The sequence below is a fragment of the Muscardinus avellanarius genome (genome assembly GCF_963383645.1).
Source record: "Muscardinus avellanarius genome assembly, chromosome: 13".
Taxonomy (NCBI): Eukaryota; Metazoa; Chordata; class Mammalia; order Rodentia; family Gliridae; genus Muscardinus; species Muscardinus avellanarius.
In genome coordinates this window covers 12950187-12964090 of record NC_137799.1, presented here as the reverse complement: position 1 = coordinate 12964090, position 13904 = coordinate 12950187, and the positions used below count along the sequence as shown (strand labels likewise).

Genomic DNA, 13904 nt, shown 5'->3' with positions numbered 1-13904 from the left:
AAAGTACACAATCACTAATAACTATCTCTCACTGACCCTCTTTTTTCTTGTGAGAATTAATTCAGGTAATGCCTGGGAAATTTTTAGCACAGTGCTTGGCACACAGTAAGCACCCAGTGTGTGCTCGCTGGTCAGCTGTCTCTTCCTTGTGAGTAGGGGAGCATGCTTGGAGCTAAGGTTTCAAGTCACAATGGAGGTTATAAAGGAGAATCAGGTCAGAAGGATAAATTGGCCATGCCCCATCTGCTACAGGATTCGTGCTAAAGGAGGTGATTCCAGTTAGAACTTGGAGGCAGGCAGAACATTTTTGCATAAGTAAATGACAGAAATATGGAATCTAAAGGAACAGTTAAAGATCGCTTAGGAGCCATAGTCTGGACTTCTTTTACAAATGGGGAGGGGGAACCAGAGTAGAGAGAACATTAATCAGCTGCACAGTTGGAACCAGAATCCAGCCCTAGCCCTTCCTCAGACGCAGTCATGTCGCAAGAAGAGTCCAAAGAGTTTTTCAACATTTGTCAAGTACTTAGAAAAAGCAGCTTCCGATATGTTTATTTCGGGCGGGGGGGGGGGGAGAGAACCAAGTGTTCAAATTTTGATTTAAGTTAAATTAATAAAAATAGTCTTTCTATTGGTACTTCCAACCCAACATTAAATTTCAGAAAATCTTAGTTAAAAAATTATCTTGATCACTGGTGACAACCTTAGAAACATTTGTTAGAGGAAGTAAAAAATAAGTGGAACGGGCAGTTCTAGAGTTGCCTTCATTGGTATTTATAGTAACGGCAGTGCTAGTACGATTGAAGGGTAAAGGTTTTGCCTGAATAAAATTGAAGATCACAGGTTGTCCAGTGACATTTAAAGTTGACCTTTCCCAAATATTTTAAGTAGAATAACAAAAAGAATTTAATCCTAGGAGGGCCCTATAAGTTATTACCACATAGAAACTAATAGACTTTGGTTAGAATTTTTTCCTATGTGCTAATAAATTTTAAGGCTTTAGGTTAAGGGACAAAAGATCTAATCTGGGCACAGTGGTTTATAGCTATAATTCCAGAAGCTAGGGAAACTGAGGCAGGAGAATCACAGATATGAGGCCAACCTCACCAACTTAGCAAGAGCCTCTTTAAAATAAAAATTAAAAAGGGCACCCCTGGATTCAATTCCCAGTACTCAATCCCCAGTACTTAAACATCTAATTTATTTAATAGCTTTATTTTATTTCAACACTGGAGGTTAAACCCAGGAGTGTTCTACCTCCAAGCTACACCCCAGCACTATTTTTTATTCTCTACTTTGAAACAGGGTCTCACTAAGTTGCAGAGGGCCTCACTAAGGAGCTGAGGCTGGTCAAAAACCTGCAATCCTCGTGTCTCAGCCTTCAGAGTACTGGGATTTCAAGAGTACACCACCAAGGCGGGGCGTGGTGGCCCACGCTTGTAATCCCAGCGCTTGGGAGGCTGAGGCAGGAAGATTGCACAGGTTTGAAGCCAGCCTCAGCTACTTAGTGAGGCTATCAGCAATTTAGACCCTGTTTCCAAATAAAGTATAAAATAGGTCTGGGAGTATAGCCCAAAGGTAGAAAAGCCCCTGGGTTCTACCGCTAGTTCAAAAAAAAAAAAAAAAAAAAAGTACACCACCATGCTCAGCTAGCTTTATTTTTTATTGGTGAAATATGATAGCTTTTAAATTATTTATAAGTATTCCTCAGAAGAAAAGTTAAGATATAAAGTTGATTTTTCTTAATATATTTTGGCTCAAGAAAACACAATTTCTGCCTGAAAGCTATATGAAACAAAATGTTGAGCCGGGCGTGGTGGTGCACACTTGTAATCCCACTAATTGGGAGGCTGAGACAGGAGAATCTAGGTTCGAGGTCAGCCTCAGCTACTAAGTGAGGCCCTCTGCAACTATGTGAGACTGTTTAAAAAAAAAAATAGGGCTGGGGTGTAGCTCAGAGGTAGAATGCCCCTGAGTTCAATCCCCATCATCAGAAAAATAAAATAAGTGTTGAAATCCAGAATATATACTTATTGCCTGTGAATATGTGTATCAATTTGACCTCTTATGTCTGTGAATACAGTTCAGCAGTTTCCGGATAGAATTTTTTTATAACCAGTTTCATTCAGACACAGATTCCCATTTAACTTTTGTTAATTGTTATAATAGCAAGAAAATTTCGTAGAATTTGTGAAGTAATATTTTAACATGTCTAGCCATTTTTCAGCTGCTGTGTATTTTTGCTGCTCAACAGACACATGATAAGACTTGTTATTTTCAGACTTTTAGAAATAAAATAGCACTAAACATTATGAAACATTCATAAACATTCTTAGAAATCATAATTTGATTGAATAGATTAGGTGAGGGTGCATCTTGAAGAGTGTGGGGTGTGACTGTGCGTGGGTGTCGTGTATTATATACTCTATTTCTCTATTTATGGGTGATTTTGAGAAGGGTTAGCATATAATACTTTATACAGTTTTATTTTGTTTTTGGTTTTTTTTTGTTTGTTTGTTTGTTTGTTTGTTTGTTTTGGTGGTGGTACTGGGGGTGGAACCCAGAGGCTTTCTACCTCCGGGCTATACTCCCAGACCTTTTTTGTATTTTATTTGGAAACAGGGTCTCACTAAGTTGCTGAGAGCCTCACTCAGTAGCTGAGGCTGGCTTCGAACCCGTGCGATCCTCCTGTCTCAGCCTCCCAAGCGCGGGGATTACAAGCGTGCGCCACCACGCCCGGCTCTTTATACAGTTTTAAGCAAGTAACTCAGCGTGGTCAGTATTAAGCTATATTAAGAGAACTGTTACTAAGAGAACATTTGCTAAGCAGTTTATTCAGTATTATAAATAATAAAATTTAACTAAATACTTGGAAATCGTGAGGGTTGTCAGAATCACTTTGGGGCTATGACTTTGTACATAAACTTGTGCCTTCTAATTTCGCCACGTCACAAGCCGCCTCCCCGCACCAGACCACCTTTTACCCAGGATGACACTGTTCACTCTTGTCGGGTGCAGGCCTGAGCTTTCCTGACACTTGGCCTCTCTGTGATGGATGTTTTGAAGGAGAATCAACAGGAGCAGAGCAGGAAAAGGTTGACAGTGCTGTTAGCATTCACGCCGTATCTATACATGATTTGGGACAGTTTTGCCAAACACTGAATAATTTTCCTGTGGGAAACTGGAACCCTAAAAGGAAATGAACATAGCTAAAGGGCTGCATGCCACATGAGACTTAAGATTTATTTTTAGAATGGCACTAAAATGCCATATTTGGGTTGAAGCAATGTGATATCCGTAGATTATTTTATTAAATAGAGAACCATCTTTTCTATTACTTTTCTATTGCATGATAGGCCATAGAGTCAACATAATACTTATAACCAATCAGCTGATAGACTGTTAAATATGTATTTAAAAATAAGGCTTTTTATTTGGTAAACATTTCTAGAACAGGTTTTTTCGGTCTGGTTTCTACAGTAAAGATTCTACAGCAGTTCATTGATTACAGTATGTGGCTGACTTCTTTTGCATGCTAGGACTAAGTTATCTTTATTGGGAGCAGGAAAGATAATAAAGAAAGGGTAAGCCAGACTTGGTGGCGCACTCTTGTAATCCCAGCATTCAGGAGACAGAGACCAGAGGATCACGGTTCGCGGACAGCCTCAGCTACTTAGTGAGGCCCTCCGCAACTCAGTGAGACCTGGTTTCAAAATAAAGAATAAAAATTAGATCAGGGCGTGTAGCTCGGAGGTCGAATGGCCTGGGTTCCACCCCCAGACCCGCAAGAAAAGAAAAAAAAGGCAGAGGCATTTGGATTTACAAAGTCATCTGACTGTCTTGAAATGGAAGAACTCCTTACCAAGTGAGATGATGGTAATACAGACACTGAAATGGAGTTTTACCTCTGAAAAATGGTTTAAAAAGAAAAATAAGCTAATCAACAAAGGTATTTCATATTGCACTCTGCTGTGTTGGGGATAGTATGATTTATAGGTTAAAAAACAAAAAAAAAAAAACAAAAAATAAGCCGGGTGTGGTGGTGCACACTTGTAATCCCAGCATTTGGGAGGCTGAGACGGGAGGATCGCGGTTCGCGGACAGCCTCAGCTACTTAGGCCCTCTGCAACTCAGTGAGACCCGGTTTCAAAATAAAGAATAAAAATTAGGGCAGGAGGTGTAGTGTAGCTCAGAGGTCAAATGCCTCTGAGTTCTATCCCAGACCCGCAAAAAAAAAAAAAATTCTGATTGCATCATTTGTATTCTCACTTTTTCTGCCTTTGGGTTTATCTCCTTTAAAACTTGGTAGAAATAAAGTCTGATGTCAATCGCATATAATATATTTTGAACTGCGTACTGTCTAATTGCAAATCCCTCACAGGGCACTACTTCCCAAACAGGAAAACCTGCCAAATACACATTGTGTCCTTCGGCTTCTCTCCCAAGATTGGAAGTAGGCCAACATCATAAGTCAAGTCTGGTGGGAAAGGGTTACCATTGCTGTGCCCGGCCTCATACCACCTCTTTTTCATGTACTGTTGTGTTTCTCCTAAACCCCTGAGGCAGGGTCCATTGTATAGATTTTGCAGGTAAGGACCATAAGATTTAGAGTGGGTAAGTGACTGGCCCAAGGTCGTGCAGGCTAATGAGTGGAAGAGGCAACATAAGAGATAGAAGTGCCTGGCCTTGGTGTTTGTGTTCAGTCCACTGTCGTGTGGTCAGGTGGAAAGCTACATGACACCTTCCCTGTTTTTCCTCAACAGCCCGAGCTCCACTTCCACACGCGTGGGGCTCCGGAAGCACCTCCTGCCCCCCTCATGGAGGTGCAGCTCCAGCCTGCTCTGAGTTTGACAAGTGGAGCTTCCAAAGGGGAAGTAAAGCCCGGCATAGCATTCATATGCTTAAGTGTGTAGGGTCTGTTTCTGTCCCTTTTTGGTCCCGGCTTGGGATTCTGTTATTAAGTGCTCGTCACAGGCAGTTTTACTCTGTTTGTGGTTTTTGCCGTCAGGAGCAAATCACCAAGGTAATATACAAAGCAGCATCTACCAACACATTTGCTTTCTACTAAATTCCCGACTATTGCATTGATATCGAAAAACAACATTGCAGTACAGGGAAGACCACATGGTCCCTAACTGTGAAGGGCAGACCCAGAGGGACCAGTAAAAATGTGTTTCCTTGGTGCCTGTCTGCGCATTATGTTCTTGACAACTGCATAACTTTTAAGACTAAAATGTGTTTGTGCTGTGTGACAAGAACTGAGATGTTATGGTACCTTACTCAACAAAATGGAAAAATGCAAATAAAGAATAGATTTGGAATGCCAGGTGTGGTGGCACAGTCCTCTAATACATTGTAAAAGCTAGGCATAGCAGTGTGCGTCTGTAATCCCAACAACTGGGGGCTTAAGGCCAGAGGATCACAAGTTTAAGGCCAGCCTGAGCCTTAGGGAGACATAAGTTTTCAAAACAAAAGGGTTAGGGCTATAGCTCAGTGGCCGAGCATCGGCCTAGCGTGCACAGAACTCTGAGCTCATTCTTTACTACCTTAAGAATAAGATGGGACATGTTATCATGTATTGGAATGGAGTTTTGTTGTTTTGATTTTAATCTGTGTTCTTCACTATTACTTGATGGCTTTTAATAAAGCATTTATAACATTCTGGATATGTCTTTAAGAAGAAAGAACTGTTTTTTGTTTTTTGGGGGGTTTTTTGAGCAACAACTACTTAGGAACTAATACTCTCCCCTGTGCTGGCTTTTTCTCATGGCAGCCATCCACTGCATTTTCCTTGTTTGAGTACTTTCTTTTCTTCCTGCCATTCTTAGCCTTCTATTTTTCAGCTTGAGTTTACAAAGAGTATGTATTCAAAGGGTTTCCTCCAGTTCCCAGTACCCAGTGGGACAATTCTCACAGTAAGGTATAAAAATAGTCATCCAGAAAGATTACAGAATGTGGTACCGCTGAGATTTGAACTAATGTTCAGCTTTTAAAGTAAGAGGATTAGAAAAGAGCAACACAAATAGTATCATTTGCTTAGCTTTTTGTCTGTACAAACTATTTTAGAAGAGCCTTAAAAATTAAGAAGGTAGCAAAGCCTTACATTGCGTTATCACATGTACTAAAAGAAATCATAATCAGGCAAGAAGTCTCTTGGAAATCGGTCACCTAAGCGGAGCCTCCCTCTGATGACTACTGACCATTTATCAACAGGCTCCTTTACCCAGTCTTATTGAAACAGTGTGGTCCGTTTTATTGAATGCCTTAATAAGTGCTGGTTTGTGAACTTGGGTGGCTTAACCACTCCAGACCTAGATTTATGTACAGTATGATAAGGAGGAAATGCCTTTTGTCTTTAATAGACTTTATTTTTGAGGATGTTTTAAACTTAGCAGAGTATTATTAAAATAGTTATTAGCGCTAGTATTAACATCTTACATTGGTACAGTACATCTCTTATGAATAAGGACCCAATGTTGATACATCATTGTGAGCCAAAGTCCACACTTGGTTCAGGTTTTCTTAATTTTTATCTGCTGTCCCTTCCTCAGAATTCCATCTAGGAGAATGTGTTACATTTAGCCCTCATTTCTCCTAGGCTCTTTTTGACTTGCAGTTTTTTAGGTTTTTCTTGTTTTTGATGACTATGACAGCTCTTCCCCACCCTATCCCTTTGTGCCTTTGTAAAGCTTAAATTATAATCATTGGTCAGGATCTTTAGCAAAGGAGCTTTGCTGTCTTCTCTTAGGGAAGGGGTCATTCTTAATGTTGCTGTGATTTGTTTTCAGAACCTTTCGAATTTAATGATGTCATTCTTTTGATAGGAACTTAACTAAATTCATCAGAATTCATTCGAATTTCTGGACCATAGCTAGGCGTGGTGGCCCATGCTTATAATCCCAGCATCAGGGAGGCTGAGAAGGTCGCAGTTCGCAGACAGCCTCAGCTACTTAGGCCCTTTGCAACTCAGTGAGACCCTGTTTCAAAATAAAAAATGAAAAATAGGGCTGGGGATGTAGCTCGGAGATAGAGTGCCCTTGGGTTCCATCCCCAGTACTGCAAAAATAAAAAATAAAAAAAAAATCTGGATCATTTTTGTATGGCTTGGCCTTTGGCACTTCAAATGGATTTATTCCAAATTCTTCAATATATTTCCTAAGGCATGATAATTTAAGCAAGTGGTTCACATGGAACTCCTCAGTTTATTATCATTCTTGAAGGCTTCAGAAACAGCATACAAATTTTTTAATTGACCCTTTCTGAAGGGCATCTGCCCTTTGTTCTCTGGTCAGTTCCATTGTCAACGGATAAGTGACGGTAGATTGATGAAAACTAGCAAGTTATAGGGTGTTTTCGGTCTTTGTCATTTTTATCCATATGCATTTGAATTTCCAAATCATGTTTTTCTGATAATTATATCATTTTTTCAAATTGTCTTCTCTACCATCAGTCTGGTAAGATTGATAGAACTGGTATAAAATACTGGTATAAATATACTGACATAGAATACTGTTATAAATAAGAATTCTTTATACAGTTGGAATGGTAGTTGAAATGGATATATAACTCGGGACTAGAATTATGTCTCTAGCTTTGCTTGGGTGTGTAGCTCAGTGAGAAGAGTACTTGCCTAGCATGCGTGAGGTACTGAGTTCAACCCTCATTACCTACCATAAAAATAAAATAATAATAAACTATCACAAAATTTCTTATAACTTTACTTTGAAAATAGTTCAGTAATATATCTAAATCTGTTCATCATTTCTGGAAAGTTTCATTAGTGAGAAATTTATATTAGTGTTTTAGTACTTTAATTCTCCATTTTTTTTTAAGTTCTATACTCTTTCAGAAATTACTTAATATTGCTTTGATGTTGTCTTCCTTCACACTTTTTTGTATTGAGATACTGGGGATTGAACCCAGGGGCATTCTATCTCTCAGCCACCCTCATCCCTTTTTTTTTCGTAATTTTGAAACAGGGTCCCGCTAAGTTAAGGAGAGCCTCACTAAGTAGCTGAGGCTGTCTGCAAACCTGCCATTCTCCTGTCTCAGCTTCCCAAATCCTGGAATTACAAGCCGGCGCCACCAATCTCAACTAGAATCTGAAGTTTTGCAGAGCCAGGTGTGGCAGATGCTTGTAACCCGAGTATTTGGGAGGCTGAGTCAGGAGGATCACAGATTCACAGCTACCTCAGCTACTTAGTGAGGCCCTCTGCAACTTAGTGAGACCCTTGTATTTCTGAATTTTCAGATCTCCATTTGATTGAATTATTATCTTCAGAATGTTCTAGGTAGAAGTTTTCCTTATTTTTAAATAAAAATTCTCCCTTACAGACATTTGCCTGGGTATCTCACTATAGATTTAACTTGCTATTTCTCTAATAACTACCTTTTCATTTATTTCCATTTGTGTGGTTTTTTCCTTTTTATTAAGGACAATCTCTTTTACACACACACACACACACACACACACACACACACACACACTCACTCACTCAAAGGAAAAAGGAAGGTCATGGGGGGGGGGCACTGGCTGAGACTAGTTCTTTTAAGGTATAGGTAATGCTTGCCCGTTTCTTCTCTTAATGGTATCTAGCCCACCCCACCTCCACCCCATGGTGGTAGTGGGGATTAAAGCCAGAGGCATTCTACCTTCGGGCTAATCTCCCAGCCTGATTTTATTTCTTATTTGAAAACAGGGTCTCGCTGGGTTAATGTGAGTCTAACTACTTGCTGAGGCTATCCTTGAACCTGCGATCTTACTGTCTCAGCCTCCCAGCTTAACGGTATCTTTTATAAGCAGCAATTTTTTTTTTTAACAGGTCTGGGGATGGAACCCAGGGGGCATTTGACCTCCGAGCTACACCCCCTGCCCTATTTTTTATTCTTTATTTTGAAACCGGGCCTCACTGAGTTGCAGAGGGCCTCACTAAGTAGCTGAGGCTGTCCGCGAACCGCAATCCTCCAGGTCTCAGCCTCCTGAATGCTGGGATTACAAGCGTACTCCACCACGCCCGGCTTAAGCAGCAATTTTTAATTTTAAGAAATTCTAGCTCATCATTTTTTTTTCTTTTTATGATACTAAGGGTAAGATAAAATTGTGTCCATACTCCAGTTTCAGGACTGAAGCGGGGACTGTTTTGATCTGAACATGTTATGATCTGGACATGGGTTATTTCCTAAAGGTTTGTGTACTGAAAGCTTGTTCCCCGGTTTGGGGATGTTAAGAGGAAATGGACCTTTAAGAGGTGGGGTCTAGTGCGAAGTGGTTGGGTCATTGGTGGCATTGCACAAGAAGAAGATGAAGGTAGTTTTTATTACCTTGGGAACCCCAAGCAGTTCCCAAGAGAAACAACTGCTCCATCTCACTCTGATTGCTTACCCTTGAATGTGTTCTGACCTTGACACCATCTGCCGTGGGACAGCCCAGCCAAGCAGCTCCTCACCAGAGGTTGAATGCATGAGGGCTATCTAATCTTGGACTTTTAGCCTACAAAACTGAGCTAAATAAACCTCTTCGCTTTACAAACTGTAGCGTCTCCAGTGTTTTCCAGTGGAAAATGGACTAATAAATGGTCCATCATTGGTTGTTTGAGCTATTGATGAAATAAAAATTTCTTAATTCACTAACACGTAGTATATGCCTATGGTTTAACGTGTTACTATTTTACGTTGTATATATTTGTTAAAATTAAAACTGAGTTCAGAAGAATTTGAAAAAAAAAAAAAGCTTTCTGCAAGCTCTGTTGAAGGTATGAAACTGAATCCCAGTTTCTACCCTTGCATGATAGTTCAATATAGAAAGTAAGATATAAGAAAATAAAAATATATATGCTAAGTTCTGCATCTGTGTATTTTGTGTGTCAGTAGCGTAGGCATGAGTGTGCATGTGTGTTTGCATGTATTGTGTATTGAGTAAGAGCCCTGGCTCTTAGCCTGTGCTAGACTTCGCTTCCTTTCACTTGTTACCAAGGGTCTTCTACCACTTGCCAGACATTCTCCTAAAAGGGGTGTGCGTGTGCGTGTGTGCGTGTGTGCGTGTGTGTGACAGCACAACTTGATAAAGTAGATGGTATTAGCTAGAGGGGTGAGAAGCTTGCATGAGTTGTCTAGCTAGTGAGAGACTGAGCCAGCTTTCAGATTCAACTCCAACGCTAACCTACACCTCAGACTTTTTAGTCCTTGATGTAGACAGGAATTGTAATATGTCTCACAGCAGTTCAGGGAACTCTTAATCTAAAAGGCCGTGTCTTTCTTGATCTTTTTTATTTGTTTGAATATCCTGTTTGCTTGTCTGGTTTTCCATTTCAAAAACATCTGTATTGGGATATGACCAACATGAATAAAGTTCACCAGTTTTAAGGGAATGATTCAGTAGGTTTTAACAAATTTATATAGTAATGTAACATACCACAACAGATGTGATTTATAATATTTTCATCACCTTAAAAAACTTCCTTCCGTCTCTTAACAGTCAGTCTTCTTTAACCCGACCCTACCAAAGGCTTTTATCTATTAACTTATGATTTTACCTTTTCTAGAATTTCATATGTACAGAATTACAGCATATGTAGTCTTTTGTGTCTGGATTTTTCAGTTAGTGTAGTGGTTTTGAAGTTTATCCATGTCATTGGTGTTTATAGTGTTTTCTTTTTTCCTGCTAATACCCTACTGTGCGGGTGCCCCACAGTTTATTTATTTACTTATCCCTTGAAAGACGTTTGGATTATTCTCAGTTTTGACCATTAGGAATAAAGCTGCTCTGAATGCTTAAGTTAAAGTTTTTGCATGCATTTGGTTTTTTTTTTTCATTTCTTTTGCATAAATACCCTTAAATTGTATGTTAAGTGTATGTTTACCATTATAATGAACTGCCAAACTGTTTCCAAAATACTTGTACCATTTGCATTCCCATCAACAATTTATAAGACCCCAGTTATTTTACATCTTTTACCAACACTTGATTTGGTGTGTGTGTGTGTGTGTGTTTTAGTTACTGGGGATTGAACCCAGGAGCATTCTACCTCTGAGATACACCTTTTGCCCTATTTTATTTTAATTTGAAACAGGGTCTCACCAAGTTGTAGAAGGCCTCATTAAGTTACTAAGGCAGAAGCCTACAATCCTCCTACCTCAGCCTCTCAAATACTAAGATTATAAGTGTATGGCTAGCCAGGCAGGTGTCACACGCTTGTAATCTCAGTACTTGGGAGGCTGAGACAGGAGGATCACAGTTTGTGGGCAGCCTCAGCCACTTAGTGAGGCCCTTTGCAACTCACTGAGACCCTGCTTCAAAATAAAGAATAAAAATAGGGCTGGGGGTGTAACTCAGAGGTCGAACGCCCCTGGGTTCCATCCTCAGAACCTAAATAAATAAATAAATAAATAAATAGTGTCTGGCAAAGGCCCAGCTGCATTGGGCCTCTTCAGTTTCAACATCTCATAGGAATGTAGTAGAATCTCGTGTGCGGCTGCTTATTTATCATGTCTACATATTCTTTCGTATCTGTCCATCCTTCTCCACAAACATAAACCTTTTTTTTAAGTACAATGTTTTTTATTATTTTTATGTACAGAAAACGATAGTGTACATTTAGCCCAGTTTGGTGGCAAGCTCTTTAGCCTTTGCCTTTTCCGGCTTGGCAATGAGAGCCACAGATTTCGGACCCAGGACGTCGCCTCCCCAGTGACGGCGGATCTCATCGGTCGTTGTAGTTGGTCCTGATAGCTTCCCAGCTTGGCCAGGGCTCCTTTATCTTCCGAGTTCACCTGTGTGAAGGCAGCAGTGGTGCACATCTTCCTGTGGACAAGGCGCCCCAGCCTCGCCTTCCCCTTGATGATGCAGTAGGGGACCCCCATCTTGCGGCACCGGGCAGGCAGGAAGACAACCAGCTCGATGGGTCCACGTCATGTACGATCACCACCAGCTGCGCCTTCTTGTTCTCCACCAAGGTGGTGACAGTGTTGACGCCTGCTCAAAGGACTGGTGGCCTCTTGGTGGGGACATCCCCTTTGCCGGCAGCTTTCTCCTCAGCCCTGGCCAACAGCCACTGCTTCTTCTCCTGCTTCGTCTCGGGTCTGTACTTACGGACAAGCTTGAGCAGCTGGGTAGCTGTTTGGCGGTCCAAAGCCTGGATGAACTGGTTGATTGCCAGAGGTACCTTGAGCCGCTTGTAGAGTATAGCCCTCTGTCACTGCAGCTGGATGTAGCGGGGCCATTTGACAAAGCGTGTCCCTCTTGGGCTGGATGTCTTGTCCAGTGCCGAAGTTCTTGGGCCTTTTCTCGAACAGTGGATTCACCACCTTCTTGGCCTCCTGCTTCTTCACAACCGCAGGGGCTGGGGCCACCTTCTTCCCCTTGGCCTTCTTTCCTTTTGGCATCTTGGGCGGCTGGAGGCAACATAAACCTTTATTAAAAATGCATACACACACACACACACACACACATTATTTTTTTTTTGGTGGTACTGGGGGTAGAGCCCAGGGGCATTTCTACATCTGGGCTATACTTCCAGACCTATTTTATGTTTTATTTGGAAACAGGGTCTCACTAAGTTGCTGAGAGCCTCACTTAGTAGCTGAGGCTGGCTTCGAACCTGTGTGATCCTCCTGTCTCAGCCTCCTAAGCACAGGGATTACAAGCGTGCGCCACCATGCCCAGCTCATATACACATATATTTTAAAAAGGAATTGTTTCTCTCCCTATTAGATTTAAGAGTTATATGTTCTGAATGCAACTCCATTATCAGATATATTCTAGGTATTTTGTTCTGATCTGTGGCTTAGTAGTTCAAGTTTTTAAGTTTTTAAGCAGTGAGATTCTTAAAATTTTGATGGAGTATTCAATGTCCAGCTTCTCTTTTGAATTGTTTTTAATGGTTCGTGACTCATAACAACCCCTCTAGGCAGCTCTCCTGCTCTCTGTTCAGCCCCTTCCTCTCCAGTCCTCTGGCCCACAAATTCTGGCTGCCTTGCTCTCTCGAATTCTGCAGGTGTGTGCTGCCTCCGCCCTGTAGGCTGGGCCCCAGAGTGGATTCAGTTCTCTTCCTGTGTGCTGACACCGGCCCCCATGCAATAAGCTGCAGTGTCAGTCTCACACTGGATTCCTTTCCTTTTGTCAGGCGTTACCACCACAGTCTTGAGCTGCCTTAACATTTATTAACACTTTGTTAATTACTATTCATAATAAATGCCAATAAAGCTCCTTGAAAAGTAAATGCCAATAAAGCTCCTTGAAAAGTAGTTTGACAGTGTCCTTTCAGGAATGAATAGTTTACAGATTAAGAAAGAAGATAGGCTTTAAAGTTCTCAGTTCAAATCCCAGAATTATAAAATACTCATGGTCCTGGGAACATGATTATCCAGAAGGCTAGATGAGTTCATGGACAAGAGAAGAATGCCACTAGACTCTTGGATGGTTTGCTGCTCACGGTGTCTCGTCACCAAGGAGAATCAAGTTGGCTTCACAGCCAGGAAGACGGTGCATTACTAAGGGGGTCGTGTTCTGCACTCCGGTTCTAGCATGTGAGCAGATAGAATGTAGCCAGGGGAAGGAAAGAGCTGGGTGGGTGGTGTGCTTCATGAAAGATTGCTGACATTATTAACATTTGTTCATTTTTAACTCATTATAGGAGAGGAAACAGTTTTGCTCCCTGGCATTAGGTGGTCTTATTTAATATTGACTTAATTGCTATGTGCGTTTTTATGCCCTCTACACCCAGGGCAATTAAGACATTTATCTTTTCCATTTGAAAACTGGTACACAGGCTTCGTGTCCCAGGATCAGTGAGAGCAACACCTTTTGTGGCCACTTTTCTCTGACAGGACACTTTACCTCGCCCTTTTGGGGTTAGATTGGATATTTTTTGATGGGAAACAGATTTTGAATAGCACATTTTCCTTCT

At 41.1% G+C, this 13904-nt stretch overlaps 1 protein-coding gene and 1 pseudogene across 3 annotated transcripts in view; one reads left to right on the top strand and one right to left on the bottom strand.

Moving 5' to 3' along the window:
- The window catches only part of RABGAP1 (RAB GTPase activating protein 1), a gene marked incomplete at both ends in the record, with an annotated part of 141081 nt that overhangs the window by 88977 nt on the left and 38200 nt on the right, over positions 1-13904 (top strand). The gene's annotated exons all lie outside the window — the stretch shown is intronic.
- LOC308272380 (large ribosomal subunit protein eL8-like) lies at positions 11594-12381 on the bottom strand (annotated as a pseudogene). The gene has a single exon. The product of its transcript is annotated as a large ribosomal subunit protein eL8-like (transcript).